The sequence below is a fragment of the Myripristis murdjan genome, chromosome 5 (assembly GCF_902150065.1).
Source record: "Myripristis murdjan chromosome 5, fMyrMur1.1, whole genome shotgun sequence".
In the NCBI taxonomy this organism is placed as follows: Eukaryota; Metazoa; Chordata; class Actinopteri; order Holocentriformes; family Holocentridae; genus Myripristis; species Myripristis murdjan.
Window position 1 is genome coordinate 7,207,152 of NC_043984.1, and position 16,668 is coordinate 7,223,819.

The 16,668-nt window shown below is 40.9% G+C and overlaps 1 long non-coding RNA gene across 1 annotated transcript; it reads right to left on the reverse strand.

The window, feature by feature from the left end:
* Positions 1-7,527: 7,527 nt before the first annotated feature.
* LOC115358672 (uncharacterized) lies at positions 7,528-14,641 on the reverse strand. Its single transcript, XR_003928202.1, has 3 exons — positions 14,513-14,641; positions 9,327-9,477; positions 7,528-8,630 (listed from the first exon to the last, which is right to left on the reverse strand). It is a non-coding gene; the product is annotated as an uncharacterized LOC115358672 (long non-coding RNA).
* Positions 14,642-16,668: the final 2,027 nt, after the last annotated feature.

Below are 16,668 nucleotides of genomic sequence, written 5' to 3' on the forward strand. Positions count from 1 at the left end.
AACATTTTAAGTTTGTACACAGTATGGCCTTTACCTGATTGGGTTGTGGAATTCATAGAAAAATGAATGTCTATCCAGAAAAAAAGGAAAAAAACACTTGCCTATTGAACCAAACTTGTCTTCTAGTCTGTTTTATCAGCGTGTTTAATAAACTGACTTGGGCTGCTTGAATCAGGTGAAATATATATGGGATCAAAAATAAGATTGATTACAGACTACATTCCAGAATTCGATAGCCGTCAATTGTGGGGACATATTCCTAGGAAATAATTCCTGACATAAATATAAAAGTGTTCACATAACATTATGGAAGTTATTATGTAAAAAGCACTAGAATTGGTTATGAGGGTGTAATTTTTTTTAATATTTAATAATGTTACTCTTTCAAAATGGTTGTACATAATTTTGGAATGAAAGCATCTGATGGTGATTGACTCATTTATGCTTAGTATTTGGTCAGAGTTGCTAAACACTCAACCCAAGACTGTTGATTTGACCAGATTATTAGAAAATTAGATTGTCTTAATGAGGAAGCAGTGGGCATCAGCCTGCATATTTGCTAGGGGCAAAATTCAACATTCATGAGGAGTTTATGAGGTTGATAACAGCACCTACTGATAAGTACGTCCCTGGCTATGCTTCAAGGATTTTTTAAATGCTCAGTCTCTGAATTGTTTATCCTCTATACTGCAGTGATATGGTATATGTGATATGGGGGGCAGCATGCTGTACTGGTCTAAGTATCAAACCTGTATTTCTTTTTTCAGCTGAAACCTTTTTTCAAAGATTTTTTTCTAGTTTTCTGCTTTTTTACACAACTTGGAAAAGAGTTAAAGAGGATACACTATATGGACAAAAGTATTTGGCCACATCTTTTTATCACTGATATTCAGGTGTTTCATTCAGTCCCATTACCACAGGTGTATAAAATCCAGCAGCTAGCCATGCAGTCTGCCTTTACAAACATTTGTGAAAGAACGGCTCGTTCTAAAGAGCTCACTGAGTTCCAGTATGGTGCTGTAATAGCATTGTAACAGGATGCCACCATTGCAGCAAGTCAGTTGGTGAAATTTCCTCCCTCGTAGATATTCCACTATCAGCTATAAGTGGGATTATTGCAAAGTGGAAGTGTTTAGGAACCACAGCGACTCAGCCACCAGGCAGCAGACCACATAATATTACAGAGCAGGGTTGTCAGGTGCTGAGGCGCATGACTGAGCCCCAGTGCACAAAGCAGCTCCATAAAGGCATGACTGGTTGAGTTTGGTGTGGAAGAACTTGACTGGCCCGCACAGAGCCCTGACCTCAACCCCATCCAGTACCTTTGGGATGAACTAGAACAGAGACTGTGAGCCAGACCCTCTGGTCCAACATCAGTGTCTGACCTCACAAATGCTCTTCTGGATGAATTGACAAAAACTCCCACAGACACACTCCAACATCTTGTAGAAAGCCTCCCAGAAGAGTGGAAGCTGTTCTAGCTGCAAAGGGCGACCAACTCCATATTAATGCCTATGGATTTAGAATGGGAGGTCATAAAGTCTCCTATAGGTGTAACATGTAGGTGGCCCAATACTTTTGTCCATATATGTCATGACATTTTGTGGTCCTCAGTAAATCTTTGTACTGGGTCAGGGTTCTCTAGTTAACGCTCATTCCCATTGTTAATGGTTCAGCTCCAAGCTAGTTGTGAAGCACTGCAGGTTTATCATCAGCGAGTGTTTTTTGTTGTTGTTATTGTTCGTTTTTTTTTTTTTTTTTTTTTTTTTTTTTTTTTTTTTTTTTTTAGTAATTTAACAAAAGAGATGATGCGAAAGGGGAGTGTATCTGCATTATGTATTCTCCCTAAGGGGAATACATTTAATCAAGCTAACAAGGGGTTGTCATTGCTCTTCAACACACCCACACATCTAATAATAATATCTGTTATTTCATGTCACTCATAGTCATCTTCACTGTTCTTCTTGGTGCTCATTCATAATATAATTGACAGAGGTCAGGTGTAGTTAATTATTATAAAGGCGGGCATATGATTACTACCCTGTTCAATGTTTTTATCAGGTACTTCTTACAGTAGGTGAAGAGCAGGCTGATCAAACTTAGATTTATAACCATTGACTCGCTGCACTTGTGCAACTGGGGATCAAGTGCCTTGCTCATGGGCACGTCAGCAGCAGATACGGAAGGAGGGAAGAGCGCTTCTCAACCATGTCCTCATGCTCACCTCACTGCCCTGTTTTATGTCTACAAAACGGCAACCTTCTGGTCCATTGCTTGCTTCTTTCAAATCAGGCCGCTACCTGATTAAAATGAGTGATTCCCGAAACAATATAAAAGGATACTTTGCAGAGGTACTTTTAATAATGTAGTGAGTTTGACTGGCTTGTTGATTCAGCTACAGTGCTTAAGTGAACTGCAGTACTTTGTAAAGAGAGGGCGATTTGTTGAAATTTAACAAGGGGGGTGGTGAGCTTGTAAAATGTCACATTTACCTTATGTCTTTACTCAGTTTGGGAGGAATACATTTAAATGATATGTACTAATGAGATGGATACCACCCCCTTCATCGCTATGGTGAAGGAGTATGAAACTGTATATATTTACTGAAACTTGCAGAATAGCATTTTACAAAAGTACGGTGTATTTCAGCAGATGTCTGTTTGTGAGAAATGGAAGAAGGGTACTTGAAGAAAACATAGTAATTGCATTGTCGCTTATTCATATTGCTTATAGAACACATAAAAGACAAAGTGTACATGAGATTTTTAGATTATGCGGTGGACAATGTCTATCCTTCGGTTTAAAACTTATTTATTCAGTTATATACTTGTATCAGAGGGCAAAGGGTCCTCTGGAAATTTGCCTCTTTTATGGATATTATGTACAGACTTGGGATAAAGTGTCATCAAAATGTACCACACTCACATTTGCATTGTTTGATTTGTCTGCCCTGGATTTCCAGGTTGGGTGGGACACATCCACACCCGGCTGAGCCCCTTTGCTTTCACTTGACGTCACCACCACCGCCAGCCTCTGCGGCCATTTCACACATCTAATTTTGCACACCTTCTTGTGAGCATTACCTTAACTTTAAAGTGAAAGTTGCCAGTTGATTGCCATTTTGCCAGGCAGACATAATCAATCAGTCGATCGCAGAACAAAGCAAAAAGCCTGTGAAAAGTGGTGAAGTTGCCACTTTACTTGAATTTGGGATCAGATTTGCAATGTTTCTGCTAATAACTATGAAAAAAGAGTAGGGAACCCGATCCCCAACAGGAACTGAAGGGTAGCTTCACCCCTGGTGTATTTTGAGTCATTTTGTCCCAGGTCTGGTGATGTTCTGGTGACTTCGGACAACAGTGAGTTGCCTTTAAAGGTAGACTTAGTTATGTGACATCATCACTGCCAAAGAGAATGGTAGTGACACTTGCCAGAGATGGTGTATCACAGTAAATGAGAAAAATGATCTCTAACTTCCTGTAACTGATATTACTTGTCAAGATTTATAGTGACATCTACATAAAGCACCTTGTGCTGTTTGTGCAGACAACCAGAGAAATGTCAGCCAATGGTAGCTACATTGCCTCATCCACTCATTTATCAGCATGGATATGTTGACTGCAGCTGCCCACCATCAGCAACCAGTAATATCCCACTGTATGTCCTGCCTATGGATGCAACACCATTGGCGCTGCAGCTAGCATTCAGCCTTTGACAAATAACAGTGATGCAAATGCAGATTGTACTTTTAGTTATACAAAATTTCATAGGAGCTTCTCTGGAGGCGGAAATATCCGTAGACGTTAAGCGTCACTGGGCATAGCCAAACAGCCACCATTTGTCTGGTTAAATAACATTAGACCAAGGCTCAGTGAACAAGACAAGCGGGCATAAAGCTAATTTGAAGCCTAGCACTGTTTCTACAAACTGCAAAAAAATAATTAAATGATTAATTTTACCTCTTCTAACATTTAAGGTAGTTGGTGCACATCTCCATGCTAGCCAACAGCTAGTTTGCTAGTTAGCTAGCCAGCTGACCCTCCAAGATCATCGTTTCCAGATTCAGAATAAAGAAAAAGAAAAGTCATTGCCATATACAGATGTAGATGATCTCAGCTGAATATTTATAATCAAAACAATGGCACATAAGCATGCATGTTCAGTTGCTAGAAGATATCTGGTATGTCACCTCCAACAAAGTAGCTTGTTAGAAAAGCATTGCCAGTGTACTTGAACCCGCTAACAACAGGACAAAGACAACACTTCAAGACAGCAAACATGACACCTGATGGGTTTTTTTTTTTACCACAAGGAGGCTCTTTAGCCTCAGTTCCAAGCTTTTGCCATGTCTTACTCAGAGGACTACCACTGCTTCTTACATTACAGGCTGACGCGGTGACTTTTTTTTTAGCATCACGTGCCTAATATTAATTAATATTAAGGACTCAATATTAGTCGTAGTGAAATGCGTTAGGCCAAGGTGTTAGTGTACAATTAGCAACCCATTTGGAAATCAGTATGCTTTGATTTCCTGAGGCTGGTGTGCCCACTCTTAGCACACTGCAAAACAATTAACAGCCCCGTCTTAGAGCTACATTTGGCGTCAAAGCTGTCGTTTTCGACGTAGACCTGGACCGTTTCGGTGAGAGTATTCCTGCTCCCAGAGAAGCTCTTAGAAATGTTTTTGGCACTAAAAATGCACTCTGCGACTGGATCGCAGTCGGTGTGAATGCAGAGCAGGAGAGTCAGTGTCAGGTTTTTTGGGAAACATGGAGAGTGTGTACAGTGCAAATGCTGAAACTTTTTCACCTTCTTTTTCAAACAGTGCAAATCCATCACTGGCAAACGGTGCCGTGAGTTTGGTGTGTGGCTTCACTTGGCTAAGTCTCCCTTTAACTTGCCTGTTGTTGCCTTTAGTTTCTAATGTTCTCTTTTCGTAAAAGAATACATAGGTGAATAAAACATATCAAAGGTAGTCCATCCAGACTTTTTGAAGTAACAAGATATATTGAAGTTCTTTGGATAATACCACAACAACTACTACTACTAGGGAGATTTTATCAGATATAGCTTTAAGAGAGATTCAATTCAATTTTGATTTTCTTATGAAACAACAACAAAAAAAGAAGTTTTCTGTATATACTGTATGCATTTTTTTTGTTCGGATTTGGGTTTTTTGACTAAATGGGTTGATTAAAAAAATTATTTAAAAAAATCCGACCTTGGCTCACTTCTTTACATGCAAAATAATGCACCATTTTTGTGGATTTTTTTTTTATAGAGTTTATGTAATTTCCAGTCAGATATTAAATATCAGTTCATGTAAATAAGACCAACAAAAGCTTTTGAAGATTTTGTATTTTTATTTCTCTCCTATTTAAGATGAAAATCATCATCCTTTGCACATGATGTTATACCATTTTTATGAAAATGCTTATACTGAATAGGCATGTTTACTTTAATGACTTAAGAGGATGTTCTATAATTGTAGTTTTATTTCTAATAAAACAAAGTTTATTATTTAAAATATGACTGGAGCTGAGGTAATTTTTTTTTTTTTCTATGTTTGGTTTGATTTAACCTTCCCACGCCAATTATCTACCAATAACACGATGTTCTGTTAACAATGAGATGTTAATAAAAGTGAAAACTTCATTGTCTAAAGTGTGTCGGTCATTGAGTCAGTGTGCACACTGTGCTCTTGCTTGTGCACTGAAAAGCAGGAGTGAACGGAAACGTGTGTTTTTCTTGCATGCTGAAGCAACCTGAAGACAAATTCTCTCTCCCATTATGAAAACCATATTTATATTTACTTTTTTTGTCTTTCCGTTGGCAGGTGTATGACCTAACGGATCATTAGATCAGCTTTTCTGTTTTGTTCTCACACCCCATGCTCAGAGGTAACATGGATCTAAATGGCCCGATGCATCACCATTTACCAAAGTTAATAATAAAGGGTCCAAAGGAAAAACATAAATCAGGAATCGATTTTTTCAGTGCCGTCAAGCACAACTATTTTCAGGCTGCGTGCACCAAAGCCCCGCACATTAATTTCAATCTTGAAACATAATGAGGCACAAATGAAAAAAACAGACAGGTCTTTATTTCAGTCATTGCCCTTGAAATTGTTGATTTGGCCGAAGTTCAAACCTCACTTGGTCAGTAGACAGTCCATAAAACGGGATTTCAACCACAGCCAAGTCCACTTTTCTAACCTCAAGCTCCAGACACTTTGCAGTAATGATATTTATGACAGTGAGCCGCTGTTGGCGCAGCGAGGGATACACACACTGGCTGTACACAATTTTAAGAACACCTTATCATCTCGTGCCTTAAAAATCCTCCTGCAGCCCCACTCTGTTCTTTTTAAGGCTGCATTGCATTAAACAGGATCCCAGCTGTTACCTGGATTCACCTGGTCAGTCTGTTTTCATGAAAAGAGCAGACAGGCATGTGTTCTCCTTGTGTTGCTGTCATGTCAGGTCACAGATCCCCTCTGATCACATGCTCCAGTGTCCATTTTCTATTCTAGCTAAGGGGAACTGAGTTCAATTCCACAGGGAATGCCAAATGCTGCAGTTGATATTCCTACTTTACAGTTTCACCTCTCTGAGACACCACACAACAGTATATTGGACAACATAAGTGCCTGGCATCTTTTTGTAACCATTTCAAACTCATGGACTTTGATTTGGAAATCTTTAGTTAACCCTCTGAACAAAATTCCCTTTATTATTTTTCAAAGATACACTTTCTCCACACTGTCTTGTCTAAAAAAGCCCTAACCCTAATCCTATTCCAAAAAAATGGTTACTTTTTTTGTAACACCACAAACGTAAAACAAAATCAAACAAAAGCATGATTATTATTATTATTATTATTTTATGTTGTTGTTTTTCTTTTAAATAACTAATCATACAAGAAACTGCGCTTTCCAAAAAAAGGCTTTGTTGGCCAATGTAGTGATCTTTAAAATAGTTTTGAGAAACAGAGGGACGATATGGCATATTTATTTTGAAGAATTTGTATTCTGAGACATTACAGCAAAATCTTTGACCATGATCGAGAAGATTTGCAGCCTCTGCCAGCCTGGACACGGCATTTTACATTTTACAAGGTCAGCTTTCAAAGGAGGTTTACTTGGTTTATGACATAAAGACATGTTGCTTTATGGCACAAAACAGGATGCTGGTTGTCTAGCGTTTAGAATGATGCCAGGAAGCACCGGAGTGGACGGTAAGCACAACAGGCCATGCTGTCTCAGCCGCGGCCTCATTTAGTTACAGTAATTATACTCGGGCATCACCAAAAACGCCTTTTTACTGTAATCAACCACACATTGGCACAGTGGCAATACGCCCTCTAGTGTCAGTCGTTCATAACTGCTGAATACGTCGCCAACCACAGCTTGTCTGACATCACGGGGCAAGACTCATCCTGGCGTCTGCAGATGCAACCAAGGTCTCATTACTTTGAAGCCAACTGTAGCTACAATTAACAGTTTTAATTAAAAACACACACACAAAATAGAGTTACACATTTTTATTCATATATGTCATTGAAACATAACCTTACACATGACCTTTAATTGTCAATTTCAATCAATATTAACATCGTGCTATGTTCATTTTGTTTACTTATGTCGTACTTTCTCCACTGACCTCTTGCTGAAACAATATCGTTTCCTCGCTTACTGTCAGATTTAACAGTAAATTTGGTGTTAAGATGAAAATTTTCGACTTTAGGAGCAATGGATGGACACATAATTCTACACCTCGGAATACCCGGCAGCTCCTCGTATCCGGCCACCGACAGGCCGTAGAAAGAGTGGCTTCAAATCTGTCACTGCTGTGAAACCGCAGCTCAGCAGTGACAGTGAGGGGAACAAGTTTAGAATCGGAGGTGAAATCCTGGTGGCTCAGCTGGCTGACATGCACATCATGACAGTGCAGCATCCTGGGTACCAACCACCAGTCTTTCCTGCCTCCTTTAGCTGTGGCATCACACTGTTAAAATACCAAAAAAAAAAAAAAAAAAAAAAAAAAGAATAACAGCTTAAAAATGCTACATGTAGCACATTAGATCAGCGGAGACGTTTCTGGATATGGATTTTTTTTTTTATCGGTGAGGAAATGCAATAGAGAGCAGGCTTTATCTGTGTCTGTTTGCACTTATCAAGGTGTAAAGGGGATTTATGGTGAAATGGTTCCAGCGTCAGTCTGTCAGATGTGGTGCAGGACAATATTTGACACCCATCTGCTACAGCGCTCAGTCACTCACCCCGCCTTGTCCTCCATCTGTTCTAAAAGCACTGCAGGATTTTCCAACAAGTCCTCCTGGGGGTGGAGCAGCAGTGAAGCAAGCATGCAGAAAGTAGGACTTGAAATGATGGCAACATTTTTGGGAGCTCCATCTATCTTGGGCTTTGTGGTTTCAGGAATACAGACGTCACCGGGCGACTCCAGCTCCACTTTCCTCCTCAGCTCTGCTCGCTCTCTCGCCTCTCTCTCTGTTTCACTGAGCAGTTGTGCCCGTACCACTTCAGTACCAGTTGGTGCACGCGATCATAAAACTCATGTCGTCCACCCTCCTGTTTCCCATCTGGCACTGGGGCAGCTCTCCTGGGGTTTCTGTGTGGGAGTGAGATACATTACTAAAAGAAATAATGTGAGGATTTGCAATTCTAATGCGGCAATTTGCATGATCTTTTTTTCACAAGATACACTGTGTGTGCAGTGACATTTTGCTTGCATGTTGTTGTATTATGGTCAGAAGTTCAAGAGGAGCCCTGAAGCAAAACACATCGCCGGTGACACATGATAGAAATTGTATCTTCATAAAGGCAGCTTTTCAAGAAAAACAGACTACTTTTCAAGGTCATGGCAATTTTGAAATAATACAGTGGATTTTGAAGCAATATCCCAACCCTTAGGGAGGTACAATTTGAAATATGCAAAGGGCCAAATTTACATTTAAGGCTTTTATCCAGAGTGACTTACATCAAATGTTTAAGGGTTGGATTTTTTAAGCTTATAAAACTAATTAATACAGTACTTTATTTAACATACTATTAGTATGTTAAATACCATGATGTTGCAATCAGACTCCCACAATTGAAGTGCAATAGGCTGAGGAACTCCTTCATGCCCCAGTCAGTCATGTTGCTAAACCAAGGCCAGTGAGGCAAGGGCAGTCAGGACCAGTGTGCAACACTTAAACCTGTGACTTGTACAAAATCAAAGAGATGTTTTTCACTTTGCATGTGTAACTGTACGTACATGACTTGTGTCTGCTGTTATGAGTGTTATTATTATCACAGTGCATACCTTGAGAGGCCCCAGACTCTGAGCCGTGTGCGTCCACAGCCTCCTGCTGTTGCTGGGACGACGCCTCGCCTCCTCCCCCCACGTCCCCGGGCCGCTGAGGCCTCCTGTCACAGCTCTGCTCTCCTCCCATAGCAAACACAGCGAGTCCCACCTGTGCAGACACACGCAGGTACAAGGATGTGCAAACTGCCCATAAGTTAAAGCCTTTTCTGCTGTTGTTGAAGAGTACAGTCACACCTCCAGCCTGTTCTCTTCAGTCCAGAGCAGACATGCTTCACTTTGTTGCATTTTTATATTTCGTTCATTTAGATTCACCATGACCAGTTAATAGTAAACCGGGGCTTCTCAATAAAACTCATGTGGATTCTACTTTAACTATTTATTGAACTGTTTGGTAATCTGTCATCCCACCAGGTGCCTCAAAACAAACCTTTAAATTAATATAAGCTATAAATGTGTATAATGTATGCCATAATTTACCCTCTTTGATGTTCCTCTCATATTCCCTGAGGACATAAGTGAATGTTAAGATATAGATGAAATATTTTTTACAAACTAGGAATGTGCACACACATCCAAGCTACAAAAAAAAATTTAAAAAATAAAAAAATAAAAAAAGGTTCACGATCTGCAGGGCTCCAATTTTCACTTACTCATTGCACCAAAAACACTGTGACGTTTCAGGCAGTATGAACCTCATGCTGTGTGTGTTCTGCATTATTGCTGTATTCTTTCCTAAGTAATATCAATGCAGTTGCATTGCAGCAAATAGGAAGTGGGACCTCTGGAAGGAGAAGTGTGGCCTAATTATTGGAACAGTAAGCATAAATTGGTCTTTTCTGCAGTTGTAACAGTTTTAATTGGTTTAGCATGGTGGCCGATAAAGACCCATAATCCATAGCTGACAGGCAGCTCCTTTTCCTCACACTTCATCTTTTGATGTGAAATCCCTCTTACTATGAGTCACCATCAGAAAAGACTGACTTTATCTCACAAAAGAATCAATTCTTATGCCTTTGACTGCAGGCTATTTTTCCAAGGCTTTGAATATTTGAACATCTTGAACTGCACTAAGACTGTACTGCCAGGCGATTTAACAACCTCAAAAATGGGAATATTACTTGAATAATAAGATAAAACAAGCAGTCCTCTTTTTTTTTCATATTTTCAAAATGAGATCAAATCATTTCTATTGTGTGCAGCAGGCGGAGGAAAAGGTATAACGATGACTCAGGGGCTGTAAAGTTATTTTGGAAGAAAACCTGTTGACTTTATGGGGGAAAACGCGGTGAATTTTAATCCATGCGATGTAACTATTCTACGGCACACAGAAAGGCATCAGAGCCATTTTATTTTTAAATTAATTTTAACATAGACTGGATATTACTTTTAAAAAAGCCACCAGACGTTATCAGAGTTTCATAGCTTGCTCCAGTGTTTTCTGCTGCTGTGTGGATGTTTGGAGCTTTCCACTGAGCTCAGAGCTGGCATAAATCTGCCTCCCTATGTGGAAAAGTGCAAAAGTCATATTCCAACTTGGTCATGATATCTGGATCAGAGGTTTTCAAACTTTTCATGCTCTGGACCCCCAAGTTAACTTTCAATAAGCTGCAGACCCCCCCTTTTGAGGTGATTTTGCCCTACAGGGACCCTTACGTCTATTTTGCTATTTTTATTGGGTTCAGTGTTAAATGTTAAGTATTACATGTCAGGTATTAAACATTTTAATCATTATAAATGTAGGGGTTTTTGTGATTATTCATTTCTTTTTTTGTGTGCTAATTTTCTGGTCATTTACTGTTTTTTCTTACTACCTGTTAATTCTGTGTTAATTTACTAATTGCCTTTTTCCACACATTTGGCACAGGTTTCAATAAATCAAATTATGGCGAGATTAAAACAGAAAGACGAAAATATGAAAACCCTCTTAAAATTTCTGCATTCTAACAATTTTGAGTGAATTACAGTGAAATTAAACTAAATCTCATTTGCTGAGGCTACCATGGAAGTCCCTCAAGGACCCCCGGGCACCCCCTGACCCCACTTTGAAAACCACTGATCTAGGTATTGAGATTGAGAACACATTAATACTTAACACCAGCCCTTTATAGAAGTGCATATTGTATATTGCTGCTGAAGTTTTAGGAGTTAAATGAGTAATTCTTTTTTGTCGTGTTTAAAATCCAAAGTGCGAGAGTGTCATGGGATGTCTCACGGTGTTGTGATTTAATCTGACTCTATGTATTGAGACCGATTGGACAACTGCTCCCATGGCAATGAGAAATGCATCTTGCTGTCCAACACAGGCACAGAAGCATCACTAAATGGACAAAAACTGTGTCATGGGTCCTTTGTGAAAACAATTTGCCACTCCATATTGTACACAATCTGTCAGTGTTCCTAAATATGTAGAACTCTGAATACAGAATAGTCCCCATTTAAAAAGAGAGAAGTCATCAGTTGTAAAATAATGAATTGTAATGCATATTCACTGTTGATGCAGAAGTTGAGGACCTCCAATATGGCCGTCAGAGAATTTTACTTCACCTGAAATCGCAGGTTTAAAAATGACACATCTTAAGTGTTTCGGGATGGTTAAATTCTTCAGACTGTAACTGAAACCTAAGAAGACTGCTCTTGTGCACAGGGCTGATAACAACAAGAGTAATGGTGGCGGGCGTTGTGTATCACAAGACATTAGTACGCTCTTGTCTTGGGGTCCGAAATTTCTAGCAGTGATGACAAACTGCACTGAGGAGGAGTCAAAAGGCAAGGCAGGCATTCGCTGCAATCTCTGTGACTTTCATCTTGAAAAGGACACCAAATGCATGCAGATCTAAGAGATATTTCATGTGGAAAGTGTGTGTCAGAGAGGGAGAGGGGGTGGGAGAGATGGATGGGGAGAGCGAGGAAGGAGGCAGCAAACCAAGTCAGAGAAGACCTTGACTGCAAGAGGACGAGATGGAGGTGGAGAACCAGGAGAAAGAGAGGAAGGACCGAGACAGAAAGAGCTGGACGAAGAGAAACAGAGACGGAGATAACAAACTGAGAGATAGAGAGGGAGAGGGAGAGGGAGAGGGAGGGAGATCGCCGCCACCCCTGGTTATCAACACGGACATCTCTAATCCCTTCCAGAATGATCCGTCCAGGACTCCAATCCAATCAAACACAACACAATCAGTTTAGCGGACACATCTGATGGGATCATCTTACTCTGCTTAACACTTTACATAATATAATAGCTGCAAGAGCTGTGTGAGCTCTGGCGGTGGTCTGTAATACAAGCTGGGAATTACACATGGGAGAGAGGTTTGGGTTGTTCATGCATCCTAAGTCTCTTAAGAAACAATTTAAACCAGGCCAAATCACCTTCACTGGCCTCTGTTCAAATCGCTCCCTGGCCCAAAGACAGCCACGAGCCTGCGATCCAGCGGCACACTCCTGTCACACACACCGGAATATACCACGGCGAAATATTTCCACACTCCCCAAACTGATTTTATTCACATCACAGTGACAAATGGAGGTTGTAACCAGTCCGTCAATAAGCTAATAGAAATAAATGAGGGGCAGTAAAATAAAATAAGGAGCTGGTCCTCAGCATGAGGAATTAGCTGTCTCACAAATGTCTTTTCAGGCCAAACTGCCGCTCACGCAACTCCTCATAAAAGTTAATTGCTACCCTAACCTTTACCTTAGCCCTGATCTGACAGCATCACCAGGGGGGGCCTTCAGCTGAACCCAGACATAAAAAGAAACCAACAAGTGTCAGACCTGTGATTAAAATCTAAGACATAACGAGGTAAATACTGGAACCTTTGGACCCTTGGTGCAACTGTTTGGCTGCAAAACACTTGGATTGTGTTGCTGTTTGGAGAAATCGAGACATTTTTAGGCTTTTTTTTTTTTTTTTTTTTTTTGGAGCAGTAAAAAGGATGGCCCCATTAACTTCACCAATAATAGTTGAGGAGAAGGCTGAATTTGAACCTCTGGGGCTAGCTCTCTGTGTCCCACAAACTTCAATGGAGTTTGGACGGGCACAGGACGCGGTGGGCAGACAATGACTCAGTTTTCATTTTGGGGTCAGTGTTTCTATAGCGCATCGTGTCAGGTCTGAAAAATTGTCATCATTATGTGAAGCAGGGACTTTGTGTGCCAGCTATCTTTAAAAACTGCCATTCTTGTTATTAGGTATTTGTGTACACCATCTTTTCCAAGACTGGGTCTCACTTTTTCACTACATACCTAATTTTGTAACAAAAGTGAATATGTGCCAGACAAGTGCGGCACCTAATCTGAGCCACGCGTCTCATTCATGCACTCCAGAGAATCTCAATAAGTGCTCATTGTAGCCACCTCATTTCCCCTCCCCAGCTGTCTGTACAACACAAGTCACAGCCTCAGAGAGAGCGCTCGGCTATATATAGCTCTCTCTTTTCTCTGAGAAATTGTTTTGTTTTGACGGGTGCGCCTCCTTATCTCTGGTGCTGCCCTCTTCTGAGAGAAATAACGTTGAAGCAGGATGAATTGTCTCGCTTCCATGGACGCAAAAAAAAAAAAAAAAAAAAAAAAAAAAAACTACACATGCTGCACTATGTCTGACTTTGCTTCTGTTTATTTTCTCATTCCTTCTTGCTTCCCCTCCTGAGTCGTCTGATGTGCATCTTGTCCGCTGATGGATGTCAGATTGGGATTACATGAGCACACGAGGGGCAGGCGCTGTACTTTTTGGAGAGCAGAAAACCAGCACTGAGTCATATCATGGTTACAGGCAGGGATGTAGTGCAAAGTGAATCCAGCCCAACTCACTTTATCTTTAACCACCTTTTCATAGGCTGGCAGGTCTGTATGAGATGAACGCCATAGTTTACATGACCGTAAACAGCAGGCTGGTCAGGTTATGTGAGGACTAGGCCTGTTCAGGGGGAAACGTAAAATAATAAGCTGCTGTAAATGCACTTCATTTTTTGGTTTGTGTTAGTGGTTGCTGGCCTTATGATGACTTCCAGCTGGAGGTCAGAGTTAACCCACCTTTTGATTTTTCACTACACACTGGTTATGACTGTAAGTACTGACTGTTTACAACACAGTAGAGCTCCTCCTACTCAGAGAGAGAGAGAGAGAGAGAGAGAGAGAGAGAGAGGTTGAAGCTGGGTGCTGCTGCCTGGAACAAAAATTAATTTTACCCCACGCTACTCGACCCCCACGCAGCTTAGGAGACCCGTCTGTCTCTCTCGGCCGCCGGTTCCGATTAGTTTGCGGTGTTTCCAGGCAGAAAATCCTGTCCGACGTGTTGGTGGAGCGGCCGCCTCCGAAGATCGTTTATGTATTGCGAGATGAACCAAGGGCTAAAATAAAACGTATCATAATAATACTGGTGTGTCTTCCGGTCTGGAAAAGTAGGCTGTGACTCTTACGAATGCATTTCCTTAAACTTATTTATCCCCAGTCAGACGTCAGAGGACTAATTAGGTGTGCTACTGTAAATGATAATTAGATAGGCATATGTTGCATTCAGGTGCTGTGGGACATTTTTAATTGCACCTTGTTTATTCACACGAATCATTTTCGTATCACCATAATGAAAAATGACCAATCAAAATCCAAAACCTGTATGTAGTAGGGCTACTATACTGTATATAGTGCCTGCTGACAGTCTTCATGTCTGTTGTGAGCATGTTGAGCTCTGAGAGAAGCATCAAGCCCACCCACCCTGTCTGGAGCTAACTAGTCACAGGTGACATCAATCTGCGCTCAATTAGTGCTCTTATAATTAGGAGGGCTACCCACTGCTCTGTCTGCTCTGCAACCAACCAGATCTGTGACCCCTTCTGCTTGCTGAGTGTGTCTAAAAATGTTAAAGGGAAACTTCTTGTCAAAATAAACCTCAGTTTTTGTGTAATCTTTCACCTAATTCTCCTTAATTTCAGTGCTTCATGTCTAATTTGATATCCCAAGGCTCCAGCCATCTCCAGTTAGGTTATATACCCAAACATTGCCTTTGCTTATTGGTACATGAATTCAACCACTCAAAAGTTATTCTGTCTGAACAGAGCCCAATGGAAACACAAGTACAGTTCCTGAAAGTGGTTTCAAATTTTTGATGCTGTAGAAAGATTAGCCTGGCAACTATAAGCCAGATCCATGGAGTACAATGCAAGAGTGGCTAAAAACACAAATTCATCTCCTGATGAAAACAGCTGCTCATAGATGTACTTTAAATCACTGAAACAGTGTGTGGTTTTGTATTTCTCCCCACAGAGTGTTCAGTTTTCTCGACTGTGCTTACTCGCAGCTTGTTGGCTTCATTAACAGCCTGGAGAAGGTGGTGCTTTTCTTGTGGACTTGAAAACCAGACTAAATTATGCTTAAACAATATTCTATGTAAATGTATCGTGGTTGACACTCTGCATTCCAGTCTTAATGAATACAGCTTGAATGTGATCCAAATAATGTATTTTCTGAACTAAGAACAATGTAGGATTAGAAATCGGCTCACATAAGGCATACAGCTTTCTAAAATGAGGACACTGATTACTAGTCAACTGGCATGGCAGCGGTCTAAAGCCTGGAGCAGCCAATATGTGGGTTTCACAACTTTGTCTAATTCCAATAAGCCTCCCCCAGGATAAACATGCTCGGCTGAATGTGAGGCAGACGGAAACGGGCACGAGTGAGAGGTCTTGCTACTATTAGGCCATCTTTGTTTCTTCCTCCTGTCTGGGCCGGCCCCCCTGCAGCAGTGACGTCACACAGGTGGCGAGCTAATGGAAGTGTCAACAAACAAGACGTCACACGGAGGGGCGCAGCTGATTGGCTCGCAGCTCCCAGTCCGGTGACGAGCGAGGGCAGAGGAGGAGGAAGCCGGCGCAGGCAGTTGCTATGCAGGTTATTGAGAGAGGAGGCACTTTGGCCACCCCCCACACACACCCCAAGTCGTTAGCTTTTCCACATTTCACACACACACACACACACACACACACACACACACACACACACACACACACACACACACACACACACGCTGAGCATCTGGGCTGAAAACATCACTGATTGTGTGCAGCAACTGAAGTCAGCAAGCAGCAGGAAATGAATAAATGAGTGATGGAAACAGGCAGAGCTGAGGCTGTAAGAACTGGCTCACAGAGAAAAACTATAAACACAACAGAATGACCAGAAAGGGCCATTCATATGAACACAACACAACAGTGATGCACCATGTGTCATGTATATATATATAATACATATAATATATCTTTGTCCTATATAAAACAAGTGTATATACACAAGAGGATCAGAAAAGCAGACTCTTATTGAAAACTCACAAATGAACGAACTGACA